This window comes from Panthera pardus, unplaced genomic scaffold, assembly GCF_024362965.1.
Source record: "Panthera pardus isolate Hobbes unplaced genomic scaffold, ASM2436296v1 HiC_scaffold_19, whole genome shotgun sequence".
In the NCBI taxonomy this organism is placed as follows: Eukaryota; Metazoa; Chordata; class Mammalia; order Carnivora; family Felidae; genus Panthera; species Panthera pardus.
In genome coordinates, this window is record NW_026526754.1 from 6,125,011 (window position 1) to 6,147,395 (window position 22,385).

General features: G+C 47.4%; 1 long non-coding RNA gene across 4 annotated transcripts in view; it reads right to left on the reverse strand.

The window, feature by feature from the left end:
• LOC109270823 (uncharacterized) overlaps positions 1-22,385 on the reverse strand; it is a 678,705-nt gene that overhangs the window by 385,200 nt on the left and 271,120 nt on the right. For all 4 annotated transcript variants that reach the window (XR_008423524.1, XR_008423526.1, XR_008423525.1 and 1 more), the window contains one exon: positions 15,506-15,587. This is a non-coding gene — a long non-coding RNA (uncharacterized LOC109270823). The remainder of the gene's footprint in view (positions 1-15,505; positions 15,588-22,385) is intronic.

The window sequence follows — 22,385 nt, forward strand, 5'->3', positions numbered from 1 at the left end:
CGCCCACACATCCGCAGTTGGAGTCTGTGAACTGGGATAACGGGAAGAGACTAGATCAGGAGGCCGGTGGGCGGGGTTGATACCAGATGGAAGCCCTCGTGCTTGTATCCTCGTCCCAGTATGATGTGTAGACGGAAGGAGAAGAGGCAAGTAAGCCCTTCCCATGGGCCTGGCCACCAAGGGCATTCAATGCCGGGTGTCCCCAGAGAAAGACTCTTCACCTTCCTGACCTCAGTTTCCCCAGCTACACAACAGGCATCATGGATATCTTTTTTTTTTTTTTTTTTTTTAATTTTTTTTTTTCAACGTTTTTAATTTATTTTTGGGACAGAGAGAGACAGAGCATGAACGGGGGAGGGGCAGAGAGAGAGAGGGAGACACAGAATCGGAAACAGGCTCCAGGCTCCGAGCCATCAGCCCAGAGCCTGACGCGGGGCTCGAACTCACGGACCGCGAGATCGTGACCTGGCTGAAGTCGGACGCTTAACCGACTGCGCCACCCAGGCGCCCCATGGATATCTTTTCTATTTAACAGTGATGCCCAGACTAAGGAACCTGCTAGAGCTTCTTGGGCTCTAGAAGGGCTTCACCGTCTCTCCATTCACAGAGCCTGATACAGTCCCTGCATACAATAGGTGTCCAATTAGTAATGATTGCATGACTCTGGCTGCAAAAGAATTCTCTGCCACATATCACTGTCAGGAAGTCACGTGGTATCTTTCACTTGAACATGTCTAGTCTCAAGGAGTTCATCATCCCAAGACTCGGTCCATCTCCCCATCAAATAACTGTAGCTTCCTGATACGGAACGGAAATCTACAGCCCCGTTGCTGCCCCTCCCCTTTATCCCAGCTCATGCCCTTGGGATCACAGGAAACACATCGATAGGACAGTGCTCCCAGTACTACGTAACATGCCCTCAGCCCTTCTTTCTCACAGGCTGAGTGATACCAGTCCTTCCACCGTTTATCTCATGACATGGCTCTTTGGCTTCCCAGCCCAGCAAGCACCGACTGCACATGCAGCTCAACAGGCCTGCGCTGTCATCTAGAACACAGCCACGGGAAACAGCTGCCTGCCTCTGCTTACAAGTGTCTCCCATGACGTGGCCACCCTCTCGGCCGCTCTGCTCAGGCCCTCGAGCCGAGCCCAACTCCAGGCACAGTCTGACCAGTTCAGAGAGACACCCCAGCCCCTAGCCCAGCACCGGCATGTAGTAAATACCCAGGGAGGCATGTTCAGTCAATGTTCCCCACCTGGATATCACCTTCCTCCTTCTAAAGGTACACGGTTACTAACCTCCTTGTCTTGTAGGGAAAGCTAAGGGAGCGGCCGACCCGGCATGGGTCCCATAGGACAGAAGCCAAGAGTTTGAGCATCTGGACCAGTGAATAAGCTGGACCTACTGGTGTGCACAGAACACAAGAGAGCAACAGCGAGCTCTGCTAGCCAGAGAGAGGACCGACAGGTGTCTCGCCTAGAAGGACAGCTTGAGACAAAGTCCCTCACCAGCGGGCGGATGCCAGAATCCTAGGATGGAGGGGCTTGGGGGGTGGCAAGCCCGCGGATTAAGTTAGGGACAGGCCCAAAGAGGTAGAACAGAGAGCAGACGGTGAAAGTCAAGTGTGCTGGCTAGAGAGAAATTCTAAACCCATAATGGGGACAGGGCTTCTGACGGACGTGTGTGACCCTGCGGCCAGACATCAGCCAGAGGCACGTAAGCTTGGTCTGTGGCAGCCAGCACCACTGCTTCCTGAGACAAAAGAGGGAGCAGCAGGAGAGAAGAACAAGTGAGGGAAGGAAGAGGAAGAGCAAGAGAGCGAGCAGAAGGGTGAGAGTGGACGGAAGTGGGTGGGCGAGAGGGTCGGCCGGAAGGAGGAGATCCATGGCGTATTCCAACATTAAACCCCAACCCCGTGAGCACTTCACAAACTTGGCTTAGCGAACAAGGCATCTTCACCGTAAAAGGGACTTGCGTTTCCCTCCACCCCCAGTGTCCCGCCTCCGCGGCAGGAGATGCACAGCAGTGTTACCACCACACGTCACGCACCTGCACCTCGTAAGCCCGCTGGCTCCGCTGGCTTCCTAGGAAACCCAGGTAGCACTTCCAGGAGGCCAGTAGCTGGGAGCCCTGGCTGCTCCCTCAGGGTCCCCGGCCCTGCCCAGAAATAGACGCAAACGTCGGTGTAAGAAAAGAGCGCCTGTCACGTGTTCGGTTTTTAGCTGAGAAAACCCACCGCTTCCGGAAGTGACAGAAATACAGCTTTGTGGATTTCGAACAAACAGGCAAGAGCACATCAGTTAAACAGCACGGCCCTGGTTCTTGCCCTTTCATCGGACAGGGAGTGGCTGCCTGAGGGCACAGATACCGAAGGGTTTCCAGCACACAATTAGAAGGCCACCACGGGCCACCACTAAAGACCCGTGCATTTTGTGATCCTGAATCCGGAGGCTAATTTTCAGGGGTTTATAAAGCAACTGTAAAAATAGCTCTCATACTGGCTCAATTTGAGAATACTCGTGCTAAAGCTATAGCTCCTAATCTTCCCCATTAAAGTTTGACACACACTTTAAATTGAATATATACATGTAGATATATGTGTATAGGAATACATGCATATGCATGAATGAAATAATAGACGGTACCCCATCTGCACACTCCTGGTGAGCTCTCAGTGCGGGATGAATTCTGTACATGCTGAATGAGAAGAGAACAGTATGCAGTTGCCATGCAGCACAAATACACAAACATGAGTCTGACTGTTGGCCAGTTAGGCTTATGAAATCGTCTAGGAAAACAAAAGCCATCAATTCAAAGAGGTTAAAGACAAATCCCAAAGGCAGGAATGCAAACCACCAATCAACATATAAAAAGTTGCTCAGTCCTTCAGACAACAGAAGAAACAGAACAGAACCAGTAATGATTATCTTTTAATTTGGCAAAAACTAATTAAAAATACTAATATTCAAAGCCAGCAAGGCTGTGGGAAGACAGTTACTCCCATTCATCAGTGAGGCAAATAGACATGGAAGTAGGTACAACACTGCCTTTTGAGGTGTCTACTAACAAACAGCCTTGAAATTGTTTATTGGACACAGTAAAGATAGACGTTCTGTTTGTTTTGGGTTTTGGTGGGGTTTTTTTCTTTTGTTTGTGTAATCACAAACAGAAAATCTAGCCAAGACAAGAAAAGTGATGTTCCAACATGAACGTAGGGAAGAGGAGAATCATGGGATGAAAAGAGGCTCGAACAAGGAAAAGGACGTGAGCAGTCCAGACAAGAGCTTTCCTCCAGAACCATAACTGCCTAAAGGTTTTACCAATTGCCCTGTGAAGAAGGATCAGAAGGGAGATCAGAACTACTCTGCAGTCACCTGTCACTGTGGGCTTACGGTGACCTAGAAACCTCTATTAAGAACATGCCTGGGGCTGGGGCAGGGGGCGGTCCAGGCAACCTCAGCCAGTCCCTGTGTTTTCACAAGAAAAGGAAAATCTTCAGAGAATACTATAAACCACCAAGTGAGGCTGGTTCCATGGAGACTCTGGGGCCTGAGTGGGAAGAACAAGATAGCATTCCCCGAAAGCTCTCGAAGAGCCCCAAACCCAAGGGGGCTCATTTCTATCTGAGATGGACAGCAGCTCCTTGCTCATGGCCATTGAATGCCTTTCCTGCTGCCTGTGTTCTCAACACTGCTCCCCACCAGCAAGGATGAGCAACATCGAGGTATCTCATGTGCCACTGGACTTACACTTTTCCCACAAAAACCGTCTTCTCCAAAACAGACACAAATGCAATTCTGGAAAGGGAAGACAAGCCAGGAGTGACTTCAGGATGTCAAGTGACTCATGTGGCTGTGTAAGTCTCTGGTCCTGTGTCTCTACGGGTTGCAAGGCTTTCTCACCTTCTCTTTGTATTAAAAAAAAAAAAAAGAAGTTGTTCAGATTTATAAACAAAGTTCCTGATGATGGCCGCCTAGTTAGTATTCACACTCAACATGCATTATTTGGAGGGTTTTCTATTATTATCTGGCCAGAGACTGTTCAGGAATGTCCTCGTTGAAGAAGCCATGAGCCTCGCCTTCATTCCTGGTACTTACTTCAGTGACTTTCCAGGATCAAAGGGCTCAAATAGAACACCTTCAACTAAATAGAAATTAACCATCCAAAAAGTTCAAGTTGTGGGCATTCACTTCTATATTTGAATCTGCTGGGAATATATTTTATCAATTCAATACATTGATTCTGCAAATGCTTATTGTGTCCTCATCAGGCACTGTTCCGGGTGCCCCAGAACAAGCAGTGAAGCAAAGAAAACTTCCTTGTCTGCATAGACTCTGCACTCTGAGAGGGGACACATACAGTGAAGAAGTCAAGGATCAGAGCTTGCTGGTTTGCAAGCTCTCCCTCCACCTCTTCTCCCTGCCCGGTGGCCTGCAGCTCCAACTCCTCGGGGCCATGGGAGTCACCACAGGCTCTGTCTACCCCACGTGAAGCTCTATTTCTGCACGGAGGCAGCCTACCGTCTGCCTTGCTCTGACACGGTGGGGCCAGTAACACGGCTCTGGCATGGTGAAGGGATTTGGTAGTAAAACGGAGATACATGTCATAGACCTGGCCCCAGAAGCCAGGTGAAAGCCACGTTTCATGCCCTAACAAAAGTAGCCTCATGAGAGAATTCAAAGAGTTTCGTTTCAAACATACTGTAGTCGAGGTGCATCTGGACGTGTAGGTCAGGATGCTGGACTGTGAGACCCCTGGTTCTAAAGGTGAGGGCCCGCCATGGAGATGGCAGGACCAGCCGCATGGAGGTCTTCCTTGAAACCCGGAGATGTGATCACCCAAGGAAACGCCGCAGAGAAAGAGAGGAAGAGGACCAAAGATGCTCGGAGGGAATGAACTTTTAAGTTAGTGAAGGAGCAAGGCAGCCAGAGCTCAGGTGTGGTGCACCATCGGAAGCATTCGTGAGTACCGCAGAGGAGAAAGTTTGGGGGACAGAGGGAAAGTGAAGGGCCCCAGGTTAGGGGGGCTGAAATGGGTTCACGGGGCTTGGCAACTTGGACCTTTCTAATGACTTTCAAGAGAGGTTCCAGTGGTGGGATGGGAGTCCCATTCCACAAGAAGAGAGGACAAGGTATTAGGAAGTCAGGGATACAAGCACGCAGGTCAACTTGACAAGTTAGGGGGGAAAAGGGGAGGTGTGGTGGCTTGGGAGGAGGTGGGATGACAAAGAGTTTAAGTGGGCTCTCAGGCTGAGACCTTGAACTAGACAGGAAAGATCTGCTGAGAAGAAGGTCCCACAAAAGGCAGGAACTGCCTGGAAAGGCACGGATGCTCTCTGCTATAAGTGACAAAACGCCCCGCAAAAGTGGCTGAAACAATACAGCCTTATTTTTCACATATAAAGTACAAAGTGTCAGCCACGTGTCTCAGGAAGTGATGGAAGTGCTAGAACAAGAAGTATTTTTCATGCAATCAAGATCCAAGTGACACAAAACATACACAGTTGGCATGGGAACCAGAAAGCTTGAGGGACCCAATTTTCAAAATTCATTTTACAACTGTATCTGCATTTTGTGTGGGTGTGGAGGCTAATTGTGATGCTTAGGCCAATAGAGGCACAAAAACACAGTTCTTAATGAGTTTCCTAATACTTTCTTCACGGAATAATCAGTGCTTGTGTTTTTAGACATTAAATATATTTATGTCAATCATTTTTCCACACAAGTATAACCTATAAATGTTGCTCAGTGGCAGCTTCGCTGCTGAGTGGCCCAATTTTCATGTGCAGGGGCAGCGGAAGAACTAAGCTGAAGTCCCACATTCATTCCCATTCTCCCCCTCCCCAGGCGACCGCATCCCTCTGTTGAAGGATCTGATTCCAATATCTGGGGCCAATGGCACTTTGCTTGAAGTGATGGATCACTCTCATTAAATTAGGATTGGTCACCTTCATGTGACTATTTATTTTGCCTTGTGCCTATTGACCGTAGATTTTATTGATTACTAATTTCAGCTAAAATAGGCCTCAAGCATCACAGATTCTGGCTCATTCCACCAATGCTGAGGGATAGAACAGGAACCAATGAGTGGAAGGCATGGGATGGGGAACGACTTTCTAACAGTCAGAATGACCCCAGAATGGGACCAGTGATTTCTGGAGAAAGTGATTCCTCATTACTAGGTCTGTTTAAAAATTTGAATGTTCTTCTCGTTTGGCCTAGTACCCCCAGAGCCAAGGCAATGTAAGGACTTGGGAATGATGCTGGCCTCTCATGAAAAGTCTGTATTCCTTCTTGGCTTCCAGGAGTCTCCACCACCAGCAACCTTAGTCTACCTGATTCCAACGGACTCGGCAGGCTAGTGTGTGACATCCAAACCCAACAGTCTCCGGAGTCTGCACACTAGAATTGAAAAGCCCAGAGCCCTGACTCTCCTGTGGCCCTGCCAACCATTTCTTACTGCCCCCTACCCAACTGAGAACCACTGTCCAGACACTAGACCATGGAGCCACCTCCTTTAAAGCTCCCCTGGTCATTTCGATGAACGTGCAAGTTCAGACCACTCGTTCTCAGGACAAGTAAGAAACTACAGATATCACTGTCGTCCTTAGTGACCTGGGACCTACCCAGGATTTCAGTCGCCTGTCCCAAGGCTCTGCTTTCTTCAACTTCTGGCAGCCATAACTGGTTTGTAATTCTCTCTATGCACCTTGTGTCCAGAGAGGGAGAAATCTGAGAACTTGGCTTTGGGCATGGGAGACCCTGGGACGATGGAGACTTCCAGACTTGCTTTTATGTGAATCCTTGGTATGTGAGGAAATGGGGGAAGTCAACAGGGCTCAGCCTGCCTTCCTAGGTCTTCTCTGCCCAGTGAACATAACTGTGTTATCTGGGGCCTTTTGTTTGCTACCCTTGTATGTATGCTATGCACACCCCTTACCGGGACCTTCATGGGGAAGGGGTGGCTGTGCGCCTAAGCCTTCCACACACATTCTTCAGTTACCTAATCATAAACCATTTCTGGGTCTGCCCCCCACGGGAAACTGAGAGCTATTCAAGGGTTGGCCCGTGTTTTTCTGTTTTCTATTTTTCCACTTCTCAGCAGAGTACATGGCAAAAAGGACATGCTCAAAGAATTACTTATTCATAAGAAATTAATACATAAGGAATATAACTTTCCAGAGGCTGTGTGGGATAGAGGCAGGAGAAGGGAGACTTTTTTTTTTCAGTTTCCATGACAAATATGAGAAATAGGGATTTTTCTTTCCATTACTCAGATTCGTGAACTCAGAGGAGAGGAATTTACCCAAGACAGAGCCAGGCAATGAGACTTCAAGTAGGACTCATAGAATTTTCTCCGGTCTGCCTCCCTCCTTTCCAGGGACTCTTTGACTCAAATCCACACTGGCACATTTGAGGCTACATAATGGGTATAACCATGACAATTACATTTTCAATTTTCAGAATCAGTTGTAAAACTTTCCAAACTTCAACAAAGAAGCATTCTAAAAATATCTGTTAACTCATGGGCAATCTTATTGTTTCCTGAGATCAAGCCCAGGGTCCCCCAGTTCTCTCTGTCCAGATAACATCAGCCATCTGCTTCTGGGTAACCACCATCGCCCTTTTCCACATAAGAGCATCTCTTGTGAACATTACCAGTATAAGATGTCACTGGCACCATCAACCAGGCCTTGAATAAATTCTGTTGAGGGTCTCTAGATCCAATGTTGTGTAAACCTGGGCCCTTTTCTCCTACCACTCCCACACCTGCCCTTTTGTGCTCAACCTAAACTCACTCCTGGCTCTTCCCAAACCAGATCAGAGAGAACAATACAGAGGGAAGAGTCACAGGCCTAACTGCCCAGGAATAAAGTGTTGAGATGTTGAGCATGTCAGATATTTATTAGGAGTGCCCTGCAGATCAAAACCTGGGGAAGGGATGAGAACCGAGGTCAGTAGCAGAGCGAGACATTCAGTCGTACCGCAAACCCAATGGTAGTTTTGACTAACCTTGCAGAAAGCTCTAGAGTTAGAATTGACCCTTCAGCATTGTTTCTAGTGGAGCTAAAATACTTCACACTTCCACATCAACTATTTAATTAGATTGGCCACCTGACAGAGGGGGATCGATCTTAGGTGGGTGGCTTTCTGCACCAAAAGAGGGGACAGATGTCAAGGTTGTCTGCCAACAGTCCTCCAGCACCCTGGGAAGTAAACCCTCATTGAAGGGAACTTCAGAAGCACATGATAGCACCTACCACAGTGTAGTAAAGAGCTAGTCTAGCTCCGCCAAGGTGTGGAACCAGCACATGCTTCACACCCAAGTCAGCAACTCAGAGTAACCAACATATGAACTGGCCACATAATGTGGATTCCAAGAAGGGACACTGCCTGCCAACAGCCCCCTCCTCATCACTGTGTGCATGGGTCAACTCCTCCCGTGTCAGGAGCATGTGGGGCACTGCCCCCACTTCCCTGTCCAGCACTTCTAGGTCTCAACTGAGACTAGAGTTCGGTCCTGAATCCTCATCTGCTTTTAGGGGGCCATAATCCCTGGTCAGTCTCTTCCCAGTCCTTACTCGGGAGATTCATTCTGTTTCCATTTTGCCATAAGTGGATGGAACACAGGCAGCCATGCCTCTGTACCCACCTACCATTGATTTCCATCTATTCCCTATATTCACCTTCTCTACCGTGTCAATCCTTGTCAGATAACAAGGACTTCTTGGCCCCAAAGAGAGTTCCCTCCATCACACTGACAAGGAGCTCCTAACTGCCTGTGATAGCAGCAGGGTCAGGCTTCTAGTTCCCACTTCTGGCCATTTCCAACTGCCCACATGGCAGGAGCTCATTTTAAGTAACAAACATCTTCATGACATACGTGACTAAAGATGAGGTTGCAAGAGATTCTGAGGGGGAACTCAGAGACAAGCCTGCAAAGTTAAGAATGAGCTACATTTATAATACCACTCAGGCCAAGGACATTAATTAGGGACTTAGAGAAATGGGGAAAGATGCAGAGCCACAAATCTGTCAGCGACTGTCACTTCTTAGGCATTCTCCCATTCTGTCCATAAGCGTTAACAGATATCTACTTTGGGCCACACTTGTACTGGTTTCTGGGGACACAAAGGTCAAGATGCTTGGATGAAAGTCTTATGTATACTTTCCCCCATGTTTCCACTTCACCTCCTAAAGGCTACATTTCCATCCACCTCACGTAGGGAAATGCCTTAGAGGGAACTCTGGTGCTCCTACCTTCTCACTCCTCCCTTCTTGTGCAAGGAGAATGTCTAATCCAATTGGCCAGCTTAGATTCAATGAGCTGCATTTGCCTAGTGGGTAGGGATACTGTCCCAAAGGCAGGCAACCCTTCTTTCATTTCCCTTTGCCATCCAGGCTCTAGTGCCATACATTCTCCTTCTCCTTCCTACCACTCTGTTGTGAACCCAGCAGGGCAGGACCCCTCTCAGGGGACAGACTCACCATTTTCCTTCTCTCTCTCCTTTACCCCACTCTTAACTTTTATGGTTGATGCAGGCAGGCATATAGTTCTATTTCACAAAGTTGAGAGTTTGGAGTCTACAAGTCATGCTTTTTTTTTCTTGGGATTTGTTCAAGTTTTCAGGTCCTCAAGTTTAAACATAGGGTAGCAAGTAGGAGATACCACTTGGCCCCAGGTTTAAGCCACAAGCTCCTACATAGTTTACTAGAGTCTCTAGGTTTGATGACTACTGGGTGTTGAACAACCGCTATTAAAGTAGATAAAGGGATCCCCATTCAGCAATCAGTACCTTGTGTATATATTTTTAATGGTCAAATTTTGGGAAGAAGAGTGCAGGGCTTCTTTTGCTCCAAATCCCTAAGAAGACATAGTTTCTATTGTCCTGGAGTTGACTATCTAGTGGTTGAATAAAAAGAAATATTAGAAAAATACAGTAAAAAGATGCCTAACCCAGCCTAAGGGAGTCATCAGTAAAAGTTCCTTTCAGAATAGGTGCAGAACAGAGACTTTAGTGATGAATAAAGTAAATAAAGGTCACGGAGCAAGAGCGAATCTAGTTTAGTCAGAAGAAACTGCATTAGCAACTGTTCGGGGTCAGGTCGTGGCATGGTGTGAGGCAAGAGCCACAGGTAGCTAGCGCTGGTGTGTGAGAGCTTATGTCCAGTCAGACTGAGCTCATGAGACCCTTGCAGCTTGTAAGGAGAACGTGCATATCTTATCCTCCGATTCATCTCTACATCCCTGAGGACATGCCAAAACATTAAGCCCATCTTGATTGACTCTCACATCTTGGAAAACAGACCAGACTTGAGCTTCCTTCAAAGTTCTGAGCAAGAGATAAATGCCAGTCAAGCCAGGACAATGCAATCCATATACTGGAATGGCTTCGAGCCTCCCCACTCCCAGGAGAAGCTTCTATCTGTCTGACTGGTCTACCTGCATCAGTTTGACCCTCATTACTTTAGCCTTCAAACCAGCCACACTACAAATCCAAATGTAATGCCTCAATAACTCCCCAATGCTTTCATGAGAAAGTCCAATTTCTTTATTATGATGTCACAGGTTGAATTCTTCCAGAAGAAGACCCTGAGACAAAGGTTAGCATACAGGAATGTATTAAGAAGCAGTCTTGGGATCAATCCATATGGAAGGGAAGGGATGGAAAGGGAGCAAGACTGAAAAGAAGCCTCTAATTCAGCCCTTCATTCAACCCCAAGAGAAGTTCTGAACCCAGAGGACCTTTCAGAGGTGAACCAAGTAGGGCAAAGTGACCAAGCCTTAAAACACACACGTCAACAAGTCTTGGATGCAGACTACCCTGGGGAAAGGGTCATGTCCTCGGACAAGGCAACTCAATCCAAGGCACATTCCTAAAACAAGCTGATAGCTGAGGGCTGTCTTGCCCACAGCATTTGCAGCAACTGGAGGAATAAGGCCATCGGACTTGAAAGGAGATCTAAGTGATACATCACAGCATCCAGTACGTATGGCATCCAATGATTTTTATATTCTTTTATGACCTACTATATTAGTTTTCTAGGGCTGCCATAACAAAGCACCACAGACTGGTGTCCTAAACAATAGAAATGTATTTTCTCACAGTTCTGGAGGCTTGAAAGTCTGAGATCAAGGTGCCAGAAGGACTGGTGTCCTTTTTTAGTTTGTAGATGGTCATCTTCTCCCTGTATCCTCACATGGTCTTCCTTGTGTGCCGGTGTCTGTGTCCTACCCTCCTCTTACAAGGACAGGAGTCACGTTGGATTTAGGGCCTATCCTAAATGACCTTATTTATTATTGTTTTAAGTTTATTTTATTTTGAGAGAGAGAGAATGTGTGTGGAAGGGGCTGAGAGAGAGAGAGGAAGAGAGAGAGAATCCCAAGTAGGTTCCACGCTGACAGTGCGGGGCTCAAACTCACAAACCGTAAGATCATGATCTGAGCCAAAATCAACTGACTCAGTCACCCAGGTGCCCCCCTAGTGACCTTATTTTAACTTCATTATCTCTTCCAAAAACTTATCTTCAAATACAGTCACATTCTGAGATACTGGGCGTTACGACTTTGACATGAATTTTGAGGAGACGCAATGTGCCTGTAACACCTACCTACCTCTTATCATTTCCCCACTATCAGCCATTCTCCCCACCATCTCTAGTCAAGTCACATCAAACAGCTGCTTTTTTTTCCCCTGAATCTTACTCACTTACTTTCAAACAAGTTAAATCCCTAAGAGATACAACATCATATGGATTTGGTGTCTAATGGCCTCAGCAGGAAGGTTGCTTCAGAATTTAGCAGAAACCATGCTGCTGTTCCATGGAAGCAAGTTGCCTTTCCCTGGATTGCTTGGACGTTAGTTTGCTGCCAGGGGTCACTTTTCCTGTACATGGAAATACATGTCTTGCCTACATAAAATTCAGTTTTATCTCAGGCATAAACACTTTCATTTTTGAGAAGAGCTACATGCTCCCTCTGGTTTAGAAGACCTTGCTTACAATCAGAAAAAAAAAAAAAAAGGCCTTGGGCCACAGCCTTGGAGACAAAATTGGCATTTTAGAAGTCATGATCCCAGTAGGCCTCCATGAGCTCCAAGATGAAAAAAACATTTTTTTGTAAAAAGAGCTCCTGGCTGACTCTGGAACATGCCATGCTGGTCTAAACCTCTATGCTTTGCACAGGCTGTGCCTTCTGCCAGAAAAGCTCTCCCTACTTTGCCCCATGGGCACCTTTATATGACCTGTGTCTCCTTCAAGAGTCAGCTAATGTGCTCACCCCTCTCTGAAGACTTCCTCACAGTGACCTGCCTCATTAGGACCTTATCTCCCTTGCCCCGCGATGAGAGACAGTTGTCTCAGGATCTCTAGTGGGTGTGTAGCATGCATCTGTAAATGTGTGTCGTTTGAGTGTCTGGCTGATAGTTGGCGCGTTGAGTGATTCGGCAAGGATTGTGTAATGACCATGGCTTCTATTTTTCTCAGTAGATCAGACACCAGTGTGGGTGTGGAGGAAGACAGAAGAATGGTCAGAGGGTGCAACGTTGCTGACTCTGAAGCTGGAGGAAGGGGACCGTGGGCTGAGGAAAGTGGACAGTCTCTAGAAGCCGGAAAAAGCAGGGAAAAGGGCTACCCACTAGAGCTTCCAGAAATGAATGCAGCCCTCCTGATTTTAGCCCAGTGGGCCTTCTTGCCTCCTGAACTGTAAGATAATAAATGTGTTGTTTTGAGCCACTCACTTTGTAGTAACTTGGTACAGCAGGGGAACACTGGCACACCATTCCAAACAGGCCTTTCCCACCCTTGCCCTCATGCTCTAGACCTACTTCATGTATGCTGGGGAGGGTAATCTAGGTGACCAACACTGGGGAATTTTCCTGACTCAACACCAGGGCTTCTGAAGACCCAGGAGAGCCCGATATTAATGCATTTGGGGAACTCTGTGAAGTTATGTTCTGTGTGGACACCATGGTGGGAGCTATGTGATTATACGGGGTCAAATCTGCTCCAGCTTGCTCACAGACTACAGGATAGATACGGTGACGCGTGCAGTGACCAAAAGCAGGTTCATAAGAGGGGCAGAAAGTGGGGCTAGCACTAAGGTTCCAGGAGAACGGTCACGGAACATCACAATGGTACCATTCTGCCCCCTCTCCACCCTCAGGTGTGCTCTTACAAAAATTAACAATCAAGGTGACAGTAAATCTTGGAAACACCGGAACACAGATTACAAATGGGAAAAAGCAGGACAGTATTGTCCGAGATGGCACAATCAGGACTCTGAAGGACCCATCAGGCAATAGGGAGCCATGACAGATTCTGGAGAAGAGGATACAGTAAGGGTAGAGTGCGCAGGATAAGCATTGTGGGTGGCACAGACACAAAGCAGAAGGGGAACCTGGGGTGATTATCATGTTCAGCTCCGAAGCCAGATCACTGACTTTTCTTACCATTCCTAACACAATGAGTCTGACAGATCTGAAGTTGTATTTTTAATTACCATTGACAATATTGTGAACTTCGTTCACTTAATCTCCATTAAAGTCATTGAGGATGATGCATGGACCTTTTAAGCTACTAAAAAAAAAGAAAAAAAAACCCCTGAAAATAGATTCTCAAAACTTCCCTATCCATAGCTCAACAGGCCAGACCAACAAATACTGCTTAACATTAAAGGTAAATAACTAATGCATAAACATGGAGTAAACTGTACTCCATTCTCCATTAATTGCCTGACATATTAATGATATTTTAACAAACCATCTGTGACATTCTTGCAGCCCAGCCTCAAAAGGTAGGTGTTGGTATATAAATTAAAGGATAATAATAAATAAAACTGTAACGAATATCCATCTAGCTTCTCACATTTTTCATGGAATTCTCACATGCCTTATGTCACTGGACTTCATAAGCACCGTGTGGAGTTGCTCTTAATAGACACTTAGAAAGGTTGAAAGCCAGGAGCCGACCCCAGGTGGCAAAGCTCGAAATGCTCTGCTCTTTTCACAGAATCACAGCGTTTCTTATGTTTGAACAAATGGCACAACATGTGTGAGAAGAGACAGGACGTGAAGCCGGATGACAGAATATCCAAGCTGAAACACCCAGCAAGGCTAAGGCAGAACAGTGACTTCCCACAAAGCCAAAGCGAGAATGGGCCCCGCCAGACCCGATGACCTTATTCCAGGTCCAGAAGTCCTGAAATGGAAGCTGTCAGCGCAGAACAGGCCTGGATGATTCAGACATACTGGTTGCAGAGCAGTGGCCAGTAGGGAATGCGGGGTTTGTTTTGTTTTGTTTTATTTTTTTTATATCCAGGGAAATGGCATTTCACTGTCACTTAAAATAAGTATGTGATTTGAAGGAGGAGGAATCAACAGATTGGGATGAAGCCATATGCCAGGCACTGCACTGGACTCTCAACAATATTCTCTTATTGATTTCTCATAAACACTGGGCCAAGTTGATACAAAAGCCCCATTGTACAGAAAAACAAACTGAGCATTGGATCCAAGAGTATAATACATTCCCTCATGGTCACAGAATGCCCCTATCATTTACAGGTTAAAAACCACTCATTGGTGACATCCAAAATATGATCTGACGTGCCACCTGCCTGCACAGATAGCACACGACGAGGATTAAATCCAAGCCCACCTGTCTCCCAAACACGTTTCTGTGTCTGTTGAAGAATCCAATTAACAGGGGCTGAATAAACAGGCAAATCCAGACATTTCTACCATGCCATGCTATCCTCTTTGTGATGGGATAAACAGAGAGGAAAAAGGATGTAAATTACAAGATTTTTAAAGCAACCAAGAGGCATAAATGGACAAACGTAGTGAACAACCAGAGTATTCACAAAGAACGCTCGCCTGGATCCAGACCACGAGTGCATCTAGGATGGTTATTCTGAGGAAAGCAACCACACAATTTGAAAGGTGCCTGCGGCACTAACACCCCCTTGAAAACATGGCCCCACGGACACTATACGTCGGGGTCTGATGAAGGAATGTGGTGAGGAACACAGAGGCCACTCACTCTCCCCCATCAATGCACAATCCTGCTTAACAGCACTTTTCTTGTGGGTGACTCTCCCTCCTGGGACAGTAGTGACGTTCCAAGGTTGATCCCTCCAATTCTCCAGTTTCCACCACTAATGGCTGGGACTTGAATCCACTGCCAAGACCAGCTTCCAGTAGCCAGCCACGGAGCCAGAAACATGACAAATGTGCCCAGGATGAAGCTTATCAGCCTTTGAGGCACAGAGCTAGCTGACTTGGCCCATATGGGAAGGTGGTGGATCCAACGAGGGCAGAGAGATACTACAGCTGTCACGTGGGTATAGGCCAATGTTTCATGGAAGATTCAATTCCTGTTTTACCCTCTTCCTCTCCACCCAACCACCGCCATCATCCTGAGGGACATTAACGTGCAGAGCTGACTCAGCCAACTGCTATCATGGTGGTGTGAAAAGCGGCTGAGAATGGAAAAGACCCCCTACCTTCACGTCCCAGCCTCGAACAATGGCTCATTTGTGGCTCCTTCATCAATCTGTTTCTTCCCTCTCTGCCTCAGTCTCTTCCCTGTAAAGTAAGAATTTCCATGAGATTAAATGGGAAAAGGCACCTAAAGCATTTAGGGTTGTATTTAGTGTAATGTTAGTGACCATTTTTACCTCCCCATCAGCTGCCAGACCCTGGATCTTATGGTCACCACCCAGAAAGTTTCTGGCTTTGAAATCTTAAAAATCTAACATCTGACCACAGCCTAGGTATTCTCAGCTCTTTTAACCATCTACCATCTTTTGTCTGACCTTATCATGGTATCCCACTCTTTGAGTTCTCTATGCATATCAGCTCCCTGTTCCAGGCTTCTCTTAATCCCATGGCTCTAAACCATCATTTCATTAATTTTCTGGTTCCTTGCTCTATAGCTCCCCAGCCATACTTCCCATAAGTAGAACCACGGGGCAAAGCAGCCATCTGCTTCTGCTGCTGCCCTATCAGTTCCCATTTTATGCCGGGGATAATGACCCAGTGACGCCCTATGCCGGGTCCCATCCCAGCTGCAGCCTTAACACCCCTTGGGCCTCAGGCAACTCACCTCCATTGTTCTAAGTTGACCTGCTACATTCTCCCAAGCCCCAGCCCCACTTCGTTCCCCTGTCTCACAGAAGAGCACCTTGCTTCCTACTTCAGGTTGATCAGAGAGGGATTACATATAAACTCTCTGTTTTGTTTCATTACCCGCAAATTTGTAATGCTTTCCATTTCTTCCTACCACATCCTCTTCCTCAGAGGAAGATGAGTGTGCTTCTTCCTTCCTCTGTACCATGTACCGCTCAGGAGTCTTGCCCATCAGTTATCACTTCTGTATTCTGCCCTGCCAGGTGACCCCCCAGCAAAGACTCCTTCCATCAGCATATAAATATGCTTGGACTTCCCATACCTCAAAAACAAAAGGAAAATCTCCCTTGACCCTCTACCTCCCTCCAGCTCCCTCACACAGACACGCTCCTTCAAAGCACTGTCTATACTTGTAGTCTCTGCTCCTTTACCTTCCACTAGCTGTACAGACCATTTTCCAAGATATTTCTCTAAGAAGGTCAAGAACAAACACGGAGCTTCACCTGACTCCCTTCTCTTCCTCACTTCTCCTATCGAAGAATCTAAAAGTTCCATCAACTCTGATGCTCCATGCATAGCAGCTTTTAATTCTGTTCCATCTCTCCATTCAACGTATCCCAACCTTCCAAACTCATCCAAAGACATCTAAATCACACTTCTCTGCGATCTGGCCTCTACTCCATGCCAAAGAGGGAAAAGAGGGAAAGGAGGAATGTTTCTCTCCTTGCTCAGCATCCTGAAGTGGTTCCCACTATATTGCAGGCAGATCTGCTCCCTTCTGCATGATGTACAAGGAAGGTTCTTAAGATCTGGGTGTAGTGCATGTGGCCACCATAAGGGCTAACTGAAGTATGGAGACTATAGATCTAAGTGTACTTCTTTTACAAAATGCTTTCAGTAGGACATTAAAAGCGTTTCAAAACTTTCAGAGGAAACTCATGAAATGTTGGCATTTCACAGAAAATTCATCAAATACTGGAATGCTTTTATGACCTAATGTCCTTAGGAACAGATTTTACATGGTTATTTCTTGAGATGTTTCTCAATGCAGAAGGTACCACTCAACAAAGATGCTGTGAGAGGGGACTTTCATATGACCCAGATGTTATCTCACGTGACATCTGCAAATGCAAGATCAAAACGTCCTTCCTCCTGACCACAGCAAATCCAACTATGCATTCCAACCGTCAACCCTAAGATTCCAGCATTCTGACTGAGGCAGCTATTTCTATGCTTCTTCCCAGATGAGGACCCTGAAATTCCAAAATGAAAGGGAACTCTCTTCAAGTCCCACTTCCAGCGTCCATAGCTGAGTTGGGACCAAAACCTGGTGGTCTCTTGCCACTGTGGTGTGGGGGTGTCTGCCCACAGGTGCCGAAAGTCCACATGGTCCAGTGTGAGAGGCCCCTTAGTTGTTAACAGTGTGTTGTTAGCACAGAGGCTGTGATCAGTAAGAAGGTCTAGGGGCCACAAGCAATCACACAGTCAGAGGAAGAGGAGGAGGAGGAGGAGGAGGGAAAGGAAGAGGGGAGGACTCCAAGGGGAGGAGTAGGGATGGCATACACGCAGCCACAATGGATGAAGCACGAGATGAAGGGGAAAGAGGACACACTGAGCCTGAGCTTGGCCCCACAGGAGACCCCCTCGGGAGACTGAGTACTGTGTTGCCTGCTCTGACTTGAGAAGCACTGAGTAGCCTCTCTGAGTCAGACCGTATTTTCCTCAAGGCCTTCAGTCCAGCCCTAGAACACCAAGCAGAAGACAGTCAGATAATCACTCTGCTGTTTGATTTTTTTTCCCTCCCACCAGTAGGCAATTATGCATCACTCCAGGCTTCTGGTAGCACAGTCAGTTCCACACTGAATGGCTCCCAACATCCAAGTCAGATGCACAGTGCCATTGACATGGCTGGTACAGCCTGCAACCCAGCATAGACCAGCCTCCCTTGAGTATGCACACACACACACGCACGCACGCACGCATGCACACACACACATACATGCACGCACAAATACACAAGCATTGGTCTCAGAGTCAGTGAATGACCAGCTTCTCCGCCCAGTTGGCCAACTTCAAACCAAGGAATCAGCGTCAGTCCTGCTTTCAAAGCAGCCCATGGAGCCAAGTCTGTCTAATCTCCATGATATGTCTCCCTCTTCCTAGTCCCCACACTCCTCACCTGGCTCCAAACCTCTTGATCCTAAACTTGGATTAGGTCTCCCTAATCCCTATCTTCCCTTCCACATAACCTACATAAAATAGAAACACATAACTCCTCTGATTAACTTCCTTCAGTTCCATTGTCCCTAATAAAGTTCAACCTCCCCATTGTTCACAACAATGAATCCCAGCCCTTCACCTTGCTAAGCATTGAACACCAATCATTCATTAATTCATCTACTCAACAACTATTTATTATCTACGCCATGCCAAGCATTGTTCTAGGCACTTTGGATAAATCCAAAGCAATGACTCCTGTCTTCACAGAGCTTACATTCTAGTTGATGAAGAAAGCAGTAAGTAATATCCATAATAAGTATGTAAATTACATAGTATGTTAGAAGGTGGTAAATGCTATGGAAAAAATAAGATGGAAGACAGAGAGAGGAGGTCGGGCATGCTGGGGGTAGGGTGGAAGGCTTTTAAGTATAAACTTGGTGGTCAGAATCATCCTGAGAAAATGACACTGGAGTAAAGACTTGAAGGAGGTGGTGTTGTAAATCTATTCTATTCTAGGAAAGACTATTCGGTGTTGTAAGTCTATTCTATTCTAGGAAAGATTATTCTAGGCAATGGGAGGAGCCAGTGCAAAGGCCCTGAGGTTCCTGGGAAATAGCATGGAGGCCAGTGTGGACAAAAGAAAGTTAACAAGAGGGAGAGGCATGAGAAATGCCATCAGAGGGGATAAGGAGGCCAGATCATGCTCCTCTCTCACTCCCTACCCTGCGACTCATGAGTCTCCCCCCTAACACCTGTCACTGTTGCAATTCCCCAGCAGGTTGGGTGTCCTCATGTCCCAGCACCTGTGCTTATGTTCTGACACCATGTTGCCTGATCACCAACTCTTCTGCCCAACACAGAGCTCTGACCATCCGTTTCCCAATCCTCCCATTTTCCTTGACCATAAAGCTATTATAGCATTAAAAACTGAAATGCAGTTACCCAGCTCCTGGTCTCTATCACCCCCTGGACTGAGCTACTTCAGGAAATGAATCCCATCATCCCTGTCCTCTCTTTTTCCCTAAGAATCACATGGCTACAGAGACGCTGGATAAAAAGAGAACAGGCAGCAAAGCATAGGAGAAAGGGAAGTTGGAAAATAGTGCTGAGGATTGAGATTATCTTGGTCAAACACACACCTAACCTCATTGAAACTCAGTTTCCCTGTCTGTAAAATGAACATAACAATTGTGGCTCCACCTACCTTCCAGAGTTATTCTATAGGTAAAAGGAGACTAGATAGGGACACAGCTTATGGAGAGGGGCTAACCAACTGCAAAGGGTTATCATTATTGTTCCATTGCTGTTACCTAGCAAATCCTTTGTGCTAGATAAAAAGATGCCTCTGGTTCCAAACATGTCCCAGTTATGTGCTTTGGTTCCAGGAGAGGCAATGTTGGAGTAAAGATTATCTTATGTCACATGTGATTTCTTTGCAAAACGGGGCACAGGGAGCCTGACTCCCTGTGGAGAAGAGCCTCCCGGGCAATGAATTAGGAGGGTCCTCCGAATGATCCATCCACGCTCTGTTCAGCAGGTCCAGCAGGCACTGACTGCCTGAACCACACCTGCCGTGGGAACGCCAGCTGCCCCTCCCCCAACCCATCCCCACCCCCACAAGTTGTCAAAAAGGCACCGTGACAGATAGAGCTCCCACATGCCACAAGGTAAGTGTTTAAATCTTTTATAAGACAGTCAATGGCCTTTATAAACCCTCAGACAAGAATTACACTGTGTCTGAGATGGGGCTGAAAGTCAATGGGAAATTGATTCTGTCTAGCTGGTGCTGTTTCAAGGAGGAGGCTTGCTGGGTGCCTTTGGGACCAAACGTGCCATCTCCCATGTGCCCTGGGGTGTAGCGTGTCACATGCTGTGAATACAGAGACACTGGGGCCCGTTTCCTGGCAGAGGCCGCAGGGAGCTGTGAGTTCCAACCACAGGAAGACCCTGGAGGGCATCGACCAGCACCAGGGATAGTTATGAACTGTGTTTACCTTCCCAAGAATTGATGCCAGACCAATCATGCCACTGCCTGCATCCCAGGTGGAGAAGCCAGAAGATGATAAACGGCCATTGATCTGGAGGCAACCAGGGGGGTGAGGCATACCTACAATTACTCTCCTTTGCTAATGACCCCATTAGCCATTGGATCAAACACAGTTAGAGGCTGTGATGACGCTGGGGTTATTTTTCTGCCAATACCCATTGGCCTGATGCATACTGTCCTTCCAGGGGTGCCAGAGGGGACAACGGGACCCCCGGTTTGGGACTTGGGAGCCCCAGGGTCCCGGTGTGCCTACTTTCTCTGCAGCACAGGCCTGGTCATGACAAGGATGGCTCTGGGTCACAAGTGAGTGGATAGACCTTGGCAGGTAAACCAAACAACGCCCATCCTGGCAGGCAGCGGGGGCAGTGGGAAAAGCACCCACTGGGGAATCAGGCAAAGGTGGAGAGTGAAACCTGGCCATGCGATTAACCAACCATGTGACCTCATGGAAACCCCTTTCCTGCCCGGGGCCAGGCCAAGTATAACTCGGGGATGAGACTTAGTCTGTCTGCCAGGACTGCTCGGAGAATAAAATGTGACAGCACAGGCCACATGCAGGGCACAGAGCAGGCACTCAGTGCTTCTCAGCTCTGCTCACCATCCAGTGCTGAACCCAAAACTCGAGGAGCAGGTGGAGCTCTCCCCTGGAAGTGGATGGACCGGAATCACACAATAAAAAAGGTAACGTGATCCCAAGTACTGACCACATGTAAACACTGGAACCAGCGCTTGCTGTACATCACCTTGACCCTTCTTTGTCCCCATTTTATAGATAAGGACACTGGGGCCCAAGGAGTTTCAGGAGGTCAGTTCATCCAACAAGAGCAAATGTTGAGGATGTGATTACTAAGGGCCTACTCTGCACCAGGCAGCCTCCAGGGGACCCGGTGATGACGCTGAGCGAGACAGAGGCTGCTCTGAGGTCAGGCGTCGGCAAAGCCCAGGCTAGAATCAAGGTCTCCTGCCATCAAGTGCGGGATCCTTCTCTGTCCCCTGCCATTTCTCCCACTAGAAGGGACTCCTCAGAGGATCACTGTGCGCCCCAGCTCAAAGCGTCCTTGACATTTGTCCCGACTCCCCAGCCAGCTTTACAAACGAGGTCGTGTTTTCCAAGGCCACACAGCGAGGGGGAGAGGAGCTGTGATCTTGAAATGAGACTGGTTGCAACTCCGCGTCAGGGCTCCCCTCTTCATCAGCTGCCCGTTTCCTAGAATGCAGCACTTCCTGCCTGTAGGAAGCCAGCAGTCCACAGTGTGCCATGGACCCTGGGAGGTGGGCAGAAGGAGAGGGTCTCTGTGCGCATGAACCATTCACAAATATTTACATAGCCTGCAAGAGAAACCACCCTGTCGGGCTGAGAATAAGGGGCGGAATGAAACGGCATCCTAGCATCCCTGCTCCTCTGTCTCTGGTTAAGTCATACCATTGGTACTAGATGGTCAGGTATCTTTGAACTGAAAGGAGTTTTATTTGAAAACTCTTCAGGGTGCCAGAGCAACAGTCTTTTTCCACATCAGTAGTCTACCCAAGGCAGGCTCGGCAAAGAAGAACAAATATGACCGTCTGCTGCGGAGGGGCGGGGCGGGGGGCAGAGTGGTGGTGGGATTAGTAAGGATGAGGTCAGCCAGGAAAGGACGGCAAAGAACAGCCCCCCTGTTGTCAGACAGAGTCACAAATAAACACTTGCTGGCAGCTGGAAATTCAGCTCTTAAACCCTGCAAAATGAGAAAAACCAGTCACGGTCAGAAAGGGTATATTGTCTGATGGGGTGAGACAGCACAGAGTGGGATTCAGACCAAGAGCCACTGAGCCATTCCGATGAGGCTCAGCCTTTCCTACCTAGAAAGTGGGCAGAAAGCAAACACCCAAGTGCTTAGAGGTGATGTTTCCATGCTGCCATACAATTGAAAAATCCAGCATTTTTATGTCTATTCATCTATCAGGCAACTGTCGAACACAAACTGCATACCAGCACCATGCCAGGCTCT